General features: G+C 31.4%; 1 protein-coding gene across 1 annotated transcript in view; it reads left to right on the top strand.

Moving 5' to 3' along the window:
• The first annotated feature begins 811 nt into the window (after positions 1-811).
• Positions 812-15,306, top strand: part of LOC106708967 — a 30,454-nt gene continuing 15,959 nt past the window's right edge. Inside the window, exon 1 of the mRNA XM_045683685.1 lies at positions 812-909. The gene's annotated coding sequence lies outside the window, so the exon portion shown is untranslated. The remainder of the gene's footprint in view (positions 910-15,306) is intronic.

The raw sequence follows: 15,306 nt of genomic DNA, 5'->3' as shown, positions 1-15,306 counted from the left end.
CCAACATCTATTTTTCAAACCCCCCCATTTAGTTTTTTTTAACTGCGTGCGGGCGGAGTCGCGGGCGACAGCTAGTTTTAATATATGAAAGATAATCTGTTTGCATGAGAATATATTTTACGTAATTAAATCTTGTAAACCATTTAATCAAACATGATTGGAATTCAAATTATTAACAACACGTTCAACGATGATTAGGGTATGATGGATGACCGCAATCTATTGAAATTGTATTAATTAGTAAATATATTGTGCACAAAGTTTCGGTTAGAATGTTTAGATCATCGAATTCCTAGACTAAAATTAAAATAAAATAAAAATTTAGTTCTAGACTAAGTGTAAAACGTAGTCATGATCTACCATTATTAAGATAAATCCAATTTTTTCGTAATTTCATCCCTTATGTTTAATATCTTCATTCATACGAACAGTCATATTATCAGACGTGTATCGGGAAACCTCAAAAGAGTTACTATTACGAACGCCTACTAGTTCTTCTTCACCACCGGAGAATACGTGAGCAGAGCTCTTAGAGCTTTATACTCTCAACTTGTTGCACACATAGGGATTCTATAAGTCCATCTCGTTCCACACTACACCCACTCTCGGCCCACACCTACGTAGACACAGCGAAGCTACAGGCCCTGTTTTTCAGCCCACATTTTCAGTCGCACCGCGGACGCAAATCGGGCCGGACGTGAGCCGGGAGCGGACAATTTTACAATTAGCCCTTATCCAACGATCGCCACGTCAGCGATGTCTTTTTGAGAGAGCAAGCGAAGGGTCTCGAAAAATTGATATTAAAAAATCGATTTCATTTAAAAAAATCAAAGAATCGATTCGATTATCGATATTTTAAATTGAGAATACTTGGGCGAGTTTTCCGTATCGCAGGGGACTGTCCAACAGGTGAGTGCTTAATTTCACTTAGCAATACACTGTTGTCTTTATTTAAGTAGTTTCTTAGTTTGTCAGTAGTTGTGTATTTTTTATACATAATAAGTTTAAATACTCTAAGTACTCATATATGTACTTCAGCTTTTATAAATGTATTTAGCACAATGTTTGCAAATGTATACATTTTTAAATATATAGTGCGCTTGTAACTTGATTAATTAATTACATGTTAAATTAATCAAATAAAAAATATGTGGGAATGGAGGAGAAATGTCTGCTGTAATTTTATTTTCCATAATTATTGTATACTAGATAAAGATTTAAAGTGATGTGGTTTTTAATAAACATTTAAAATACTTGGTTAAATTAAACATTTCATATAGGAAAATAATATTATGCAGAAGCAAAATGCATAAGAAAATATTAATAATTTTAATAATTATTAATATTTTCTATGACTTAGTCAGTGCGGAATTAAAAAAATGTAACTTACGAATTATCCGCATGCATCATCTAGCTTACCGTCAAAGTATCGTCGAAAACGGTCCACCCGTTCCGGAGATTACCAGGAACAATCGCTGCCTCGTGGACAGACATACATACAGATAGGCAGACCAAAAAAAAAGGTTTTTTTTTGTTTCCAGGAAAGCAAATACTACATACAAACACTACCATTTTATTAATATGTATAGATATCAACATATGGAATTCAGACTACGCCGTGTATTACTATTTACAAAGGATAGGGTAAAAGGAAAAAAAATATCATATTTAATAAGCCCTTATTAAATTTATGAGATCTAACTGTCGCAACCAGAGACTTTTAATGATAACGTAAAAATTCCCTCAATATAGATTACTAGTACTAAACTTACACTAGCTCTGTGTTAGCGACCAATTGACTTTTTTAATGTTTTTCTTGCGATCAAGCCATACTTAAAATTATAAAAATATTTATGAAACATTAAACCAAAATTATTAAATAAAAACTTAGGAAAAGTTAAGTAACATAATATACAATTTTTTTAATCATAAGTTGACAAACAAGCGTGCGGCCATCTAAATTCGCCGAAATAGGGAAGCGACCGCCGCCCACAGACATCCGCAATTCTAAATGCGTTGCCTATCTTTTCTCGACGGAGGAGGGAATGCACGGATGCATCTTCTCCTCCTTCAAATCCACTTAATCTTCCCATCATTTCCTTATAAGAAAAAGGTGGGAATGGAAAGAGGACTAAAATTAGGTATCCGACACGCACACCCATCAGATGGATCGCGGAATTGCTTCCATTTCACGCCTGTCTTCTGCGTCGATTATTGCACTCATTTTTTTAGATTAAGTCTAAATACAATCATTTTAAATAATAGACGACTTCTTTATATACATTGCAGTTCAATTGGATATAGTTGGAAATTTCAAAATGTAAGATAATTTGTCCAATTTCCAATACATGCCCATTAGAAATCTTAATTTATATTACCACTGTAATATAAATTAATATACGTGTTGTTATATCGTAATTAATATATTGTACCTTCCACTTCATCGCAGTTCACCGATGGGGTTAAAAAATGTACAAAATAATATCTTTCTGACTGTTCGCACGCATTTCCTTGCTTAAGATTCTTTTCTCTCTCTAACGAATCTAAAAAAGTAGGATTTAACATCGGTATTTGGAATTTGAGTAAATATTTTTAGTAAAGACCGAACAGTATCTGGTTTCCATTTCATTTAGCCAACGTGAAAATACTGTCAGTATCGGGCTCATAAAAACCGTTGTATAGAAAAATATGTGACATTTTATTGCATTTGATAGTATCAAATCGCAGAAAGATTAGTTTTTTTTTTCGTTATTCAAATAAAACTTTTGATTCTTTGTTTACAGTAGGGCGAAGCGGAGATTTTGGTATTTACTCGAGCGTGGCAATTAAAAATAAAGAACCTATCACTCAATCAAGTTCTCCTACAACATATAGAAGTCTCCGAATAGGGCCGCGTGTTTAGGATTCTAAGTAAAAAATGACTATTAAAATTCTTCAGCTCGTCAATTTGAAATAGGGTGAGTTAGAGACATACAGAAAAAGTCAACAATTCAGTTTTCAAGGAGAGTCACAAAGTTGCAAGAACACAAGAACAAGACACTGCGTCTTGATCTGACATGCTTGAGTATTTGTTTTTACTATGGATTTTTTTTATTTAATTCTGATCGGCTAAAGTCGCGTCTCTATATTCGGTAGGAGTGTAACGTTCCATACTTATGTTAAACTGCCATGCTCGAGTGAATTCCAAAATCCCCGCTTCGCCTCTGTACTATAAGTAAAAAACTCGAAAAGAATCGTTAAAATATATTTTTATCGTAAGATGTTTTTACGTATATAGGCAATATATTACTGTATTTGTTCTATAGAACTGTCATGATGTAAAAATTAAATATAAAGGTCACATATTTTATAAAAAAATGTGTGAATAATTTTGTATAAAATATGTAACCCCTCGTTTATTAAAAGGAAAGTTATTTTTAGAACTCGATTCTACCGAAATCTACCAAAGAATATTAAGCGCGACGTCCATCTAAATATTTGTTACGTTTTTAATTAACATCGAAGGAAAATTTGTTTACTGAAGTACAACATAATAAACCTTTTATTATTTTGTTATAAAACTGATTACTTTTGATGGCATACTTTCTTACTTATTAAAATTTTAAACATCTTTTTTGATCAGTATTATATCGCTTGTTTTCATCAGATGTATTTGTACCTTACAATTGTTGTCTCTGAAAAAACATATTGACTTTATCTTTATTAAATAACTTCGTCCGCAACTCTGTACGCGAGGAAAAAAAACGTACTAAGTAGCATATATGGTCTTCCAGACTATTTTCTGTATCAGTGTTAAATTTCATCAAGATCCATTGAGCCGTTCTGGAGATACCTTCAAACAAACACCCATCCATCTAAACATTCGCATTTAAAATATTAGTAAGATAGATTGAAAAAATCCAAAATAATCTGTGCATATTAAAAAATCAAATTTCGTATGTTGTATTTGCGTAGCTGAAAAATACCAATGTTTTAAAATTTTTGTCTGTTTGTCGGTGGTCTGTAAGGCCGCGTTTGTTCCGGATAACTTCCAGAACGACTGAACCGATTTTGACGGGACTTGAACAGGAAAGTAGCTGATGCGCGTGGGCATATTAAAGACATTTTTTTTAATTCTTCACCCACAAAGTCGTGAGTAGAAATAAAAAGTTTAAATGTCAGCGCAAGCCTAATTAAAAAGGAAGAGCGTTTCGATTTTTCTACATTTTAAGACGTTAATATTCTTTCCTGTTCTCAAAATATAACGTAAGTGTTATTACATTCTGTCCGGTGGTTTATAATATATTAGGAAAAATTAAGTAACCAACGTACCAAAGTAACAAAGTTCTCTCATTTAGGTTATAACTTATATTATTAAATTAATTTATTGCTTTATCTACTTTACGTTTCCATCGTAAATAACGCTTTTTTAACTGAATAATATTTTCAGTTAATGTTCAAAGTTTTCCGTTTTCCATATTCTAATGGCACAGTTGGTAAATGAAGCCGGCCGTTCGTATATAAAATTAAAGGGGTTTGCGGTCGTGAGCTTTCTGAACTAAATGTTTGCCGCCGACAAATAATCAACTTTACATTTTATGACATAAACATGAGTTTTATTTATTTTATCGTTCATTACGGCTTAATATAACTTTTAAATTGCAAACATGCAAGCGGCTATCTGAATTCTCCGAAATAGCAAAGCGACCGGTGCCCAAAGATATCCGCAATTTCAGATGCGGTGCCTACTAATCGACGGAGAAGGGGGACGCACAGAAATTGAATATAACCCCTCCCTATGCATTCCCTCCTCCGTCAAATTCACTTTCTCTTACCATCCCTTCTTTATAAGAAAAGGGTGAGAAGGGAAAGAGGACTTAGGTTAGCACGCCCCGGAACGTAAACCATCAGACGAAAGAATTGCTTCCTCGTCACGCCTGTCTTTTGTATGGTCGTGGTATTTCACCGGGTGAGACGACACATTCGTACAACAGATATTGCTGTTGTTAGCATCTACCACTGTTAAGTTAATATTTTTTTTATTTCAAATATTATGTATATTTAATAGCTGTCGCGGCATTTTGAAGGCACACGTCTAAAAAATGTAAAAAATGAGTAAATAATCAAAACACCGAACATCAAATCGGAATCAAAAATTCAATAACTTTTCTTTAACCTGATAGACAATTTTATTACATTTTTTAAGATACAATACTTCTTCTACTGTCTAAAGAAAAATCCAAAAATAGTATATAAGCGACTTCGCGGTTAAATCTATCTTCTAAGTTGTAGTTGTGAATTCTCACATGTTAATAAAACACAGTTTATAAATGTTTCCTACACTAACCTCTAACAATATAAGGATTAGTCACAGTCGCTTGCAGTTCTCCGTATAAATTGTAAGTACTCACGCGCTCGGATTACGATGCCTTTAATGAAATTGAGTCGTAATAGGATCTCAAGTAGGTCATATTACACACTAACTGATCGCCCCGACTTACTCCGCATACGTAATTTTAATTCAGTAATTTTTTTTTAATATCTATTTATAAACATATATTTTATCTATAATTAAGTGATTTATAAATCAAATTACTGACACTCTTTATATGCTTTTTACTATCCACATAAAATGTACTCGTGTCATGTAATTCAGTTACTAAGAAAAGATCTTTAATACTTAGAATTGCGTTATAATAAAAAGACCTGAGTGTTTCATAATTGTTAAATTTACATAAATTTACAAGGTTTCTGGTTAAAAAGAAGTTTTTAACGTAATAGTAACAAAGTATAGAAAAAAATTGTACACGTAACCGCAATATGAAAAACTAAAAAACCCATGTGACTGAGGCACTAACAGATAAAATAGCGCCATCTACTGTTTGTGTTTTAAAACAAAGATTTTATAAATATTAATTTTATAGTAACTGTAATGAACACTTGCTTATTTTAAAATATACTCGATAACATAGACAAAAAAAATTAACAATGACAAAAATTGTTACATGTGATAAATGATCTCGTTCTTTTAATTAATTTCGGAATTTCATCTCTCACTCCACTGTATTTGTTTTGTGTTGATATATACTTAGTCAAAGTTGGTCCAGTCGTTTAGGCTCTAGGCCATCACAATGATATTTAAAAATACAAGCAAACCCACATACAAAAAAACTACAAAAAAAAACTACATACACGCGAAAAACATAGTCCTCTTGTCGGGTAAAAATATATTTTCTGATATTTTCGTACAAATAAGCATACTATATCTGTAAGTATCTTTAAATTCACGAAATAAACGACTAAATAATAACAGTAACAACGCTAACGGTACATTAAGGCGGTAGATGGTTTTAGCAGCCGGTTACTTAATGGAATATCCATTATCCTAAAGGCTTAATAAGCCTCATGGATCGATACAATAGCAGAGGTCAATGTATTTTGTACTTTTATATACTTGTTTATATATTTTACTTAATATAATACATAGTTTAAATCCCTGGTTCTCATTTAAAATCATAAAACGTTATATTCTTACTAAAATAAATTGATTCCGTATGCTTAGAAACAAAACACGGTTAATTTCGGGATGTAATGAGATGAGTAAGGAAAAAATGGGATTAAAGTACACATTGAAGGTTTGCATAATGAAGTTTGTAAACCTGTGTGTACCATGTAGTGTAATATTTTGTACATAAAATTTTCATATTCTTCAGTACATTTATATGTAGAAATAGACCCATAAAATCGTTTTATGAACATGACTTGATCGAGAATGGTGTGTAATACCTAAAATACCTACCATCTAACAAAACATGCGACACAGAGCTCTTATATATATGGTATCTTCAGCGATATGTGAGTTCAGAAGATCATGAGTAACACAAAAAAAGCTTGCATACTTTTCTATGTTACAGGCGTGATAGCTTATCTAATATATAAAATTCTCGTGTCACAGTTTTCGTTCCCGTACTCCTCCAAAACGGCTTGACCGATTCTCATAAAATTTTGTGAGCATATTCAGTAGGTCTGAGAATCGGCCAACATCTATTTTTTATAACCCCCCCCCCCATTTTTTAACTGTGCGCGGACGGAGTCGCGGGCCACAGCTAGTTTTTATATATTTTATTTAAATAACTTTAATATCTTTCATTGATAATAATAGCAAAATGTCGTATAAAAATATCTACACCTCAACTATACAATGTTGCTCATAAAAAGCGTCAGGCGTCGAATTTTCTGAAATTGAATTTCGCCGAAGTTACGTAGGCATATCTACATTCGGCGGTAACATTTTTACAATCGAATGCGAACTTTCAGCAGCCATTTTTGACGACGATACGACCCACGCGATTCCAACTAACATTTCCATAACGCGTGGGTTGACACGAAGATATATCCAAATATTGTTTAACAAAATCGATTTTTTTTTACTCACTGATATTCGCAGTACAAGTAAACCTTTCAGTTATAACTGATCCCTTTAAGTATCGCATATATTATTTTTATTGCTATATTAAAGAAGAAGGGTCGCTTATTTACATTCTTAGGTACAATAGGAACTACGTCATATTATCACAATATGTAGAATGTCAGAAAAAGGTCTTGTTAGAAACTTTAACCTTATTTTTATAAATATCCGATACACTAGCCCCTAGCGATTCATTCTGGTAACTTTGTTCAGATCAAATAAGTGCATTATTTCAGACTTTAACAACATTATTTCGCGACGCTGACAGCAAATTGCCAATTAATGTCCCTATCTACGTAATAAAGACTTTCCATACACAAAGTTATTATTTCTAGAAGTCTTTAAATTATAGCCTTTGAATACTTTGACAAAGAAGATTTGCTTGTTTTTTTGTTCGATTGGTAGGAAGATTTTACGCCGGTATGAATATATGAGTATATTTGTAGGTATCATTATCATCTGGCCTTATCCCACTCACGAGTGGTCGGCGTACAAGGTTTTATAAACCTTAAAACCTTAAAGTTTTGGCTTAATTTTTTTGCCGACAGCCTGCCTGTTGCCAACCTTATTTGTAGGTATATCTATGGTTTTCTAGTAAGTCCGAAACATTAACTGCCATTAACATCGATATTCAGGAATCTTTGTATTAATAGTTATTCGAATCTTAATCTACTCCAGATTATTAAGTACTAGCTGACGCACGATACTCTGTTTGCATGGAATTAAAAAACAACTTAAAAGCCTATGTGTTCTTCCATATATGTTCTACGTCTGTGCCAAATTTCATCAAGATCCGTTGAGACGATCCGGAGATACCTTCAAAAAATCCATACATGTAAACTTTTGCATTTATAATATTAAGTTAGATATTAAGAATGAAAATTAGCGTCGTTTTTTCATTAATATCATCTCTTGAAATATACACAAAGGCATACCTTATGTAATTCTGTTTGTGTAATCACTTATTTTTATCCACAATCGGATTTGATATTATTAAATAAAACAAATACATCTTCAGTTACCCGTTCACAGCCCACCCACGCCAATACTAACTGAATGAAAAATCAATACGAAGCAAGTATGTTTGTTTCAAATTATTTATGATACATTCTTTATAAATTAAATAATCAAAAACTCAACTCTGTTTATGTATCTTTTTGCACTCCCTTAGTGCATATTTAAATTAAATCAGGATTAATTAAATAACAAAATATATATGTAGATTAAGAACGTATGGAATATGTAAAACAATAAATTTAAATATAATATGACAGGTAGAGATATTTTAACACTTTAATAACCACAAGCAAAAGCTTTTATTTCTCAAGTAAGTTAGAAACAGCTAAGTGAGTACGCCACTATCTATAAACTTAAATTTTACTATGAACTTCATATTTTCAATAAGAAAATTATATTTGATATCCATTTTGGAAAATTTCGGATAATTTAATTTATATTTTCTACTTAAAATGTGGGTAGATTTAAAGTTAAGATAAATCCAATAACACGCTACCTGAACTTTGAAAGTCGGCTATTTTTCATTAATTTCAATAGGTTTTAAAGATCACAGAACTTAAACCAAAACTTTAGTTATAATTAAATACCTATTTAATTCTCAAGGGTAGAGTGATCGACCCTACCCTTGTTAAATGTATAAGCTTTCAAGTGAAGGGTATTGCCTAAAAGCCTCTATTAATGCAAATAATAACACTTCTCATATAAAGGGTTAATCGGTCAAAGGTAGACCAAAGTAACAAAATAGACGAAGGACTATCTATTTTGAGCCTGAAACTAATTTGTGAAAACAGTTTTTTTATACTATCATTCTATTTTATAAAGATACTTACTGATAATGAAAATATTTCTTTATATGAGGATATCAATTCAATTCCTTCATATAACTATAATTATTTTTGCAACATATCAGAAGTAGATATATTCATCTCAATATATCTGTGAGACACTTACTGGAAATACGATGTAATTAACTAGAAATTAAGGTAATCTTCGTTAGTACGTATGCTACGAGCTTTGCTACGGTCTACGAAAGTAGTTACATGCTACATAATTGCTACGAGGCTTGCTACAAGCTACAGTGCTAAGTCAAAAATTCAAATATAAATAAATAAATAAATGTAAATCTTACTAATTATCTAATATTATAAATGCTAGATGGAGGTTTGTTTGAATGTATCTCCAGAACGGCTCAACAAATCTCGATAAAATTCGGATAGATCAAAGCCTGGAAGAAAACATAGGCTACTTATAATGTTTTTTTTAATTCCTCGCGGACGGAGTCGGTAGCGACATCTAGTGTAGAATTAGTTACCTCATTAACTTTTTTTTGCGTACCAAAGCCACTAGAGTATCTATTTTCATAATATATTAAGTACTAAAAACATTCTAAAAAAACTTTAACAAAACCATTTTGAATACGAATGTCATCGTTTAGCCATTGTTAAAATATACGATGAATTTCACGAAGTGAAATAAAAAAAAATCGTCGGAAAAAGTCACTCGGTGTCACTGAAGTGTTGGAGGACATGACCCCCTCTCTACCCCCTGAAGGCACTAGACGCGGGGGTGTATTTTTAGAATAGACTTCGTTACTTTGAGTACTCCCTTTTCAACAAATATGATGGCAGGTTGAAGTTAAGCCAACGATATTTTATTATTAGATATAAGTGAACATTTATTTGTTTGTCGCGAGTAAAATAAAAAACTACTATACTGATTATATTGGAACGAAGTTTCTTATCGCGCGTTGTGAAAGGGGGCTAGACGGAAAAAAATCTTACGAAAAGTTGTCACGACACTTTTTGCTATAGTAAGTATGTTAACGACGAATGAGCGCTACTTCTCCATGGCAACGACGTGACAATATATAACGAAAATTCATAGAAGTAAAATGTACTTCTTGTGAAGACTTAAGTTTTTTATTCATAGAATAAACAATGTTTCCTTCAATAATTAATCGAAAGGAACTTCGTTCCATCCGGGTGCCCCTTGACACTTCTCAAGTTTTTTTTTTCATAGTATATCAAGGAGTAACTTTGGCTATATTTAAATGTATGGTTACCTACCCCTATCGATGCTAGGTCGGGTTGGAAATGCCAATGTTTGTTTGAAGGTATCTAGAACGGCTGAATGGATCTAGATGAAATTTGGCACGGTTATAGAACATAGTCTGGAAGAACACATAGGCTACTTATAAAGATTTTTTTAATGTCGCGTGGACAGAGTTCCTGGCGACATCTATTTTTAAATACAATTACTTTATATATTTTATATATGCATCTAAAATTTTAATCAATACTAAATTTTACTAAAATTTTCACTAAAAAACTCTACATTTAGGTGTAATATAATTTACGTTGAACTCAAAATAATAAATAAAGTTCGCGAAAGGTTTTATTGGAACTCGTGGGTAGTCATAAATCAATGCCTTTGTTAAAACATTTACAGCCTTTTTTCCACATAGAGTTTGGACGCGCGACTATCATTTTATGTAACAGTGACGGATGTGCTAGAGTATCATGTTTTCTATTGGCGAAATAACTTTTAAAATCAATTCGATGTTATTTACTTAAGTTTATCTATATATATAAAAGAAAGTCGTGTTAGTTACACTATTTATAACTCAAGAACGGCTGAATCGATTTGACTGAAAATTGGTGGGCAAGTAGCTTAGAACCAGGAAACGGACATAGGATAATTTTTACCCCGTTTTTTATTTTTTATTCGGCGCGGACGGAGTCGCGGGTAAAAGCTAGTTTACTATGAAGAGAAAAGTAGCTGTGAATCATACGTTTGGTTTCTTTGACCAAAATCTTTATATAAAACATATCGTAATCCTTGATACTATCTTAGTCCATTGCCTAATAAAACGATATGTATAAATGACAATGTAATTTTATTTCAATTCGTTCGAACTAATATAACTTATAGTAAGTTGGAAATATCTATGTATAATGTATGTTCAGGAAATATACAAGTCATACTGTGACATCTCTAGAACAGGTAACTCAGTAGAACATCTAACTTTGTTATATGTCGAACATGTAGTGACAATGATGTCTATTCATATACAATGTTGAGTATACGATATAACATATTATACTTTATTTAATCCAGAATTATATAAAGTTAAGTAAATATAAACAATACAATAATATATACAGTATTTCGTCGAAAAAGATATTATGCAGCCTAATGTATATAATATCAGTTTTAATATATACTGAAAGTGTTTTTTTGTAAACGTACATATATAGTGGGAGTGGTAGAGAGAAAAGAAATGTGTGCAAAGATAAAGATAAACATTAAAACATTTTATAGATATTTGCTCGGAATGTTAAAAATCTGATTAAAACTGATATTTATCATTCTTGGTTTCTTTTAGAGTAAAAAGAATTTAGGACAACCGAAGGTAATTCTAAGAACAATTATGTGACGAATTTAGAACATTTATATAAATTAAAGGCAGCCAAGACCTCAGCGGATTATTAAATTTTTGCTCCGTAATGTCTGCAGATATTTCAACGCCCACACAAAGTACTGAACTAAAATATTGTTCTTTCATCAAAATTTATGTCAACCGCTGTAAACTTGCCTTTGATCTAGAAAGTTTTTTTGTTTGATGTGGTTTATAATAAATATTTTCAGTAATAACTAAATCAACTTTTAAACCTGATGAAACCACAAAAATACTACTTAATATAAAGTCATAAAATTTTAGTCAATGTTGAAGAAACCTATGAATGGCATTATTTCCAAAGAAAAGACTTACGGTGGATTTCTAAGACCAAAATATCCATTTAAAATTTAAAACGTATTGTTATCTCTGTTTTGTCAAAGATAATGACAAAGATGACGATATGTTTCATATTAAGGGTTTGCTCTCAAAAACCAACGGTTAGTTTACTCAGTTACTTATTGCACAAATTGAATGTACAAAATAATAACGTGGCGTATTCTTCTGCCTATTAATAAATCATTAATAAAATCTACAAGTTCATATATCTTTTCCGTACCTATATTGTAATATATATAGAAATTACTGAACTAATGAAAAAATAAGTTGACTTGTCATCCTATTACATTGTAGGTATGTGCTTTTCACGAGAATTTAAACCATGATTTCAATCTGGTTTTTGTTTTAAAAATATTTAAGCTATTTATACTATTTCAAATTATGATCATCTTAGCATAACAATTAAAAGCAATAATCTCATGGAAATTAATTATAATTCAAAGCAGAAAATTAAGTACGAAATAAAAGTTGCCAAGGATCGACGCAAATGAAATACGTGTTTGAATCACGTAGTGTTGTTGCAAGTTGATTGCTTCCTCCGGCTACCCGCGCCTTAATTACTTGTTAATAGAATTGCTGAGGAAGTTGCCAACTCGGAACAAGGTGGATAAAGTTTACGTCTGCTCTTATATTGCAGAAGTGTTTGTGAACACTTTGAGTACACTTTCGCGGCCATTAACGCTTCTGTGACGAGTTTTATACAATTATTTCTGACAGATTCTTAATTAAAAATGTAATTATACTAAGAGTTATCACTTTTAGTCTTGGAAATCCACACTAAAGATCTACCTTAATTACTGAACGTCTCTGAGTGCATCATTCATTATCTGATTGTAATTTAAAAATCTTTACTATCTTCATAATATGAAGAACTTGAAAAAAATAATCTAATAACACCTCATTCTTATCAGTTCCCGTAACCTGTTCAGTTTCAAGAAATTACATGACTCTTTTAGAATAACACTACTACATATAAATATAGTAATAGGTATACTATGTATGTAGAAGTGATGTTCTACAACGTATTTACATTGAGGAGATCTGTTTTAAGCTCACATTGTTCCACTTAGTCGGTCAGCACATTATAATTTCGGTCAAGTTATAAATAACGTTGGCGAAATGCCAGATATCTGGTTTAACGAACGACTACAATAATCTGATATGAAATTCAATCTGCCCACTGCTGCTTCGAGATTGGTATGAAATATGAATTTAGTTCAAGTGTTTTTAAAAATAAATATCATGAACAGGTACACTACTCGTAATACTTTTCATACATATTACATAATAATAAAAATTATTAAATAATATATTATTAATTCATGATATTACTAAACGTCTAACGAAGAAATAATTTTGAAATCTTTGCCTTTGTATGTCTGTCGGCGAGATCGTGTTTATTTTGAGTAATCTCCGGAACGACTATATCAATTTTGAACTGACTTAAGCGGCAAGGATGCATTCGGGAATATTAAAATGATTTTTAATTCTGCGCAAACGACGTCAAGGTCAACCGCTAGTTGTGTAATAACTGTAGTACTTAACAAAATTTTAATGCTTCTGGATTCTGGCAAAACTTAAACAAATAGTAAAATGTATGTTTGGATTTGAACGCACGACCTTATATTACAGAATAAGTATCCTCCATTATTAGGCTAATAACCATTCAATTATTCACTTTGACGGTCTTGACAAATATTTATTATCTTTATTCCTTAGATTTGATACTAAAGTTAATAAACTTATAAATAAACATAAATATAGGTTAACTTAAAATATTATTTCATTTTATACAATTCAGAGTATATTTATCAAAGGAAATATAAAACGAGTTTATTAAATGAGATACGAACTCTATATTTCAACGTTACAAGCAACATTTTTCCTTCATATTTCCTTCATGCGATATGAGATAAAGAATAATTTATATATTCCAGTGCACTGTTGCGTAAAGAAATCCATATGTCATTTGTCTAGGTCGGGCGTTCGTTTTTAAATGCACGTATTATATTCTTAGTAGAAAAGCTAGTGCTTTTGCCAGCGAAAAAAACTTAATAGTCTAAATGGCAAACAGGAACCTATCTTTGTGTAATATTAAAAATAGTAAGAACTATTTGTTTGTTAAGGGTTTTAAAACTTGAATTTAACGGTAGCACAGAAAGTGTATTCAATTTTTTTTATTAAAAATAATTTTACGAAATAATTACGAATAAAATCGTTAATCGTCTATCCAATATTTCTAGTCCAGTCAAGATATTAAAAAAAAATATTCATTAACTTTCCAGGTATATAATACCGGAGTATTCCTCGATAAGGGCATTTGTATTAATATATATTCCTTTCATTTTCTTAACAAAACAAAGAAAGCAATATGTATTTATTCAACTGTTACTCGAAATCTCTGATCTACAAATCGATAGGTCGCTGCATGGATATGACAGCTTTCGCTTTGTTCGGTCATAAACACACTTGTTGAAGTTCGTGACAGTTAATTCTATCTCTAATATTAATTCGAATCCTCACAAAATGACGAAAATGAAATAGGCACAAAATTCCACGGTTTATAGCCTGTCCAGTGAGTAGAAACTCACAGTTAAAAGATAATGTATTCTGAAGTTATTTAATTCACTTTAAAGCTATTTCTCATTTTAATACTAATTTTGGTATTCACAGCAGGTAAAAGTAAACCTAAACATTTCCAAGTTATTAAGCTTTCATCACGTAACTCGCAAGTGTGTAAATTGTTGCGAGGAGAGACGTTAAGAGGATTTCAAGTTACAACCTAACGAAAGCTTGTGTAATTTAGTGAAACAAATTACTTCAAACGAATTTTGGGTTCTAATAAATTAACTTGTGATGTTATTTCTTTTATTTCATTTGTTTTAACAATTTAATTACATTAAATATATGTAACTGAAGCCATTAGTATTTAGTAGAATTTACTTAATTAAATGTTATTATACAACTAGCTGTCGCCCGCGACTCCGCCCGCCCGGAATAAAAAAAACTTAACAAGTAGCCTATGTGTTCTTCAGACTATGTTCTA

Source organism: Papilio machaon, chromosome 23, assembly GCF_912999745.1.
Source record: "Papilio machaon chromosome 23, ilPapMach1.1, whole genome shotgun sequence".
NCBI lineage: Eukaryota > Metazoa > Arthropoda > Insecta > Lepidoptera > Papilionidae > Papilio > Papilio machaon.
Note: the sequence above shows the minus strand (reverse complement) of the source record. Positions and strands in the feature narration are given on the sequence as shown.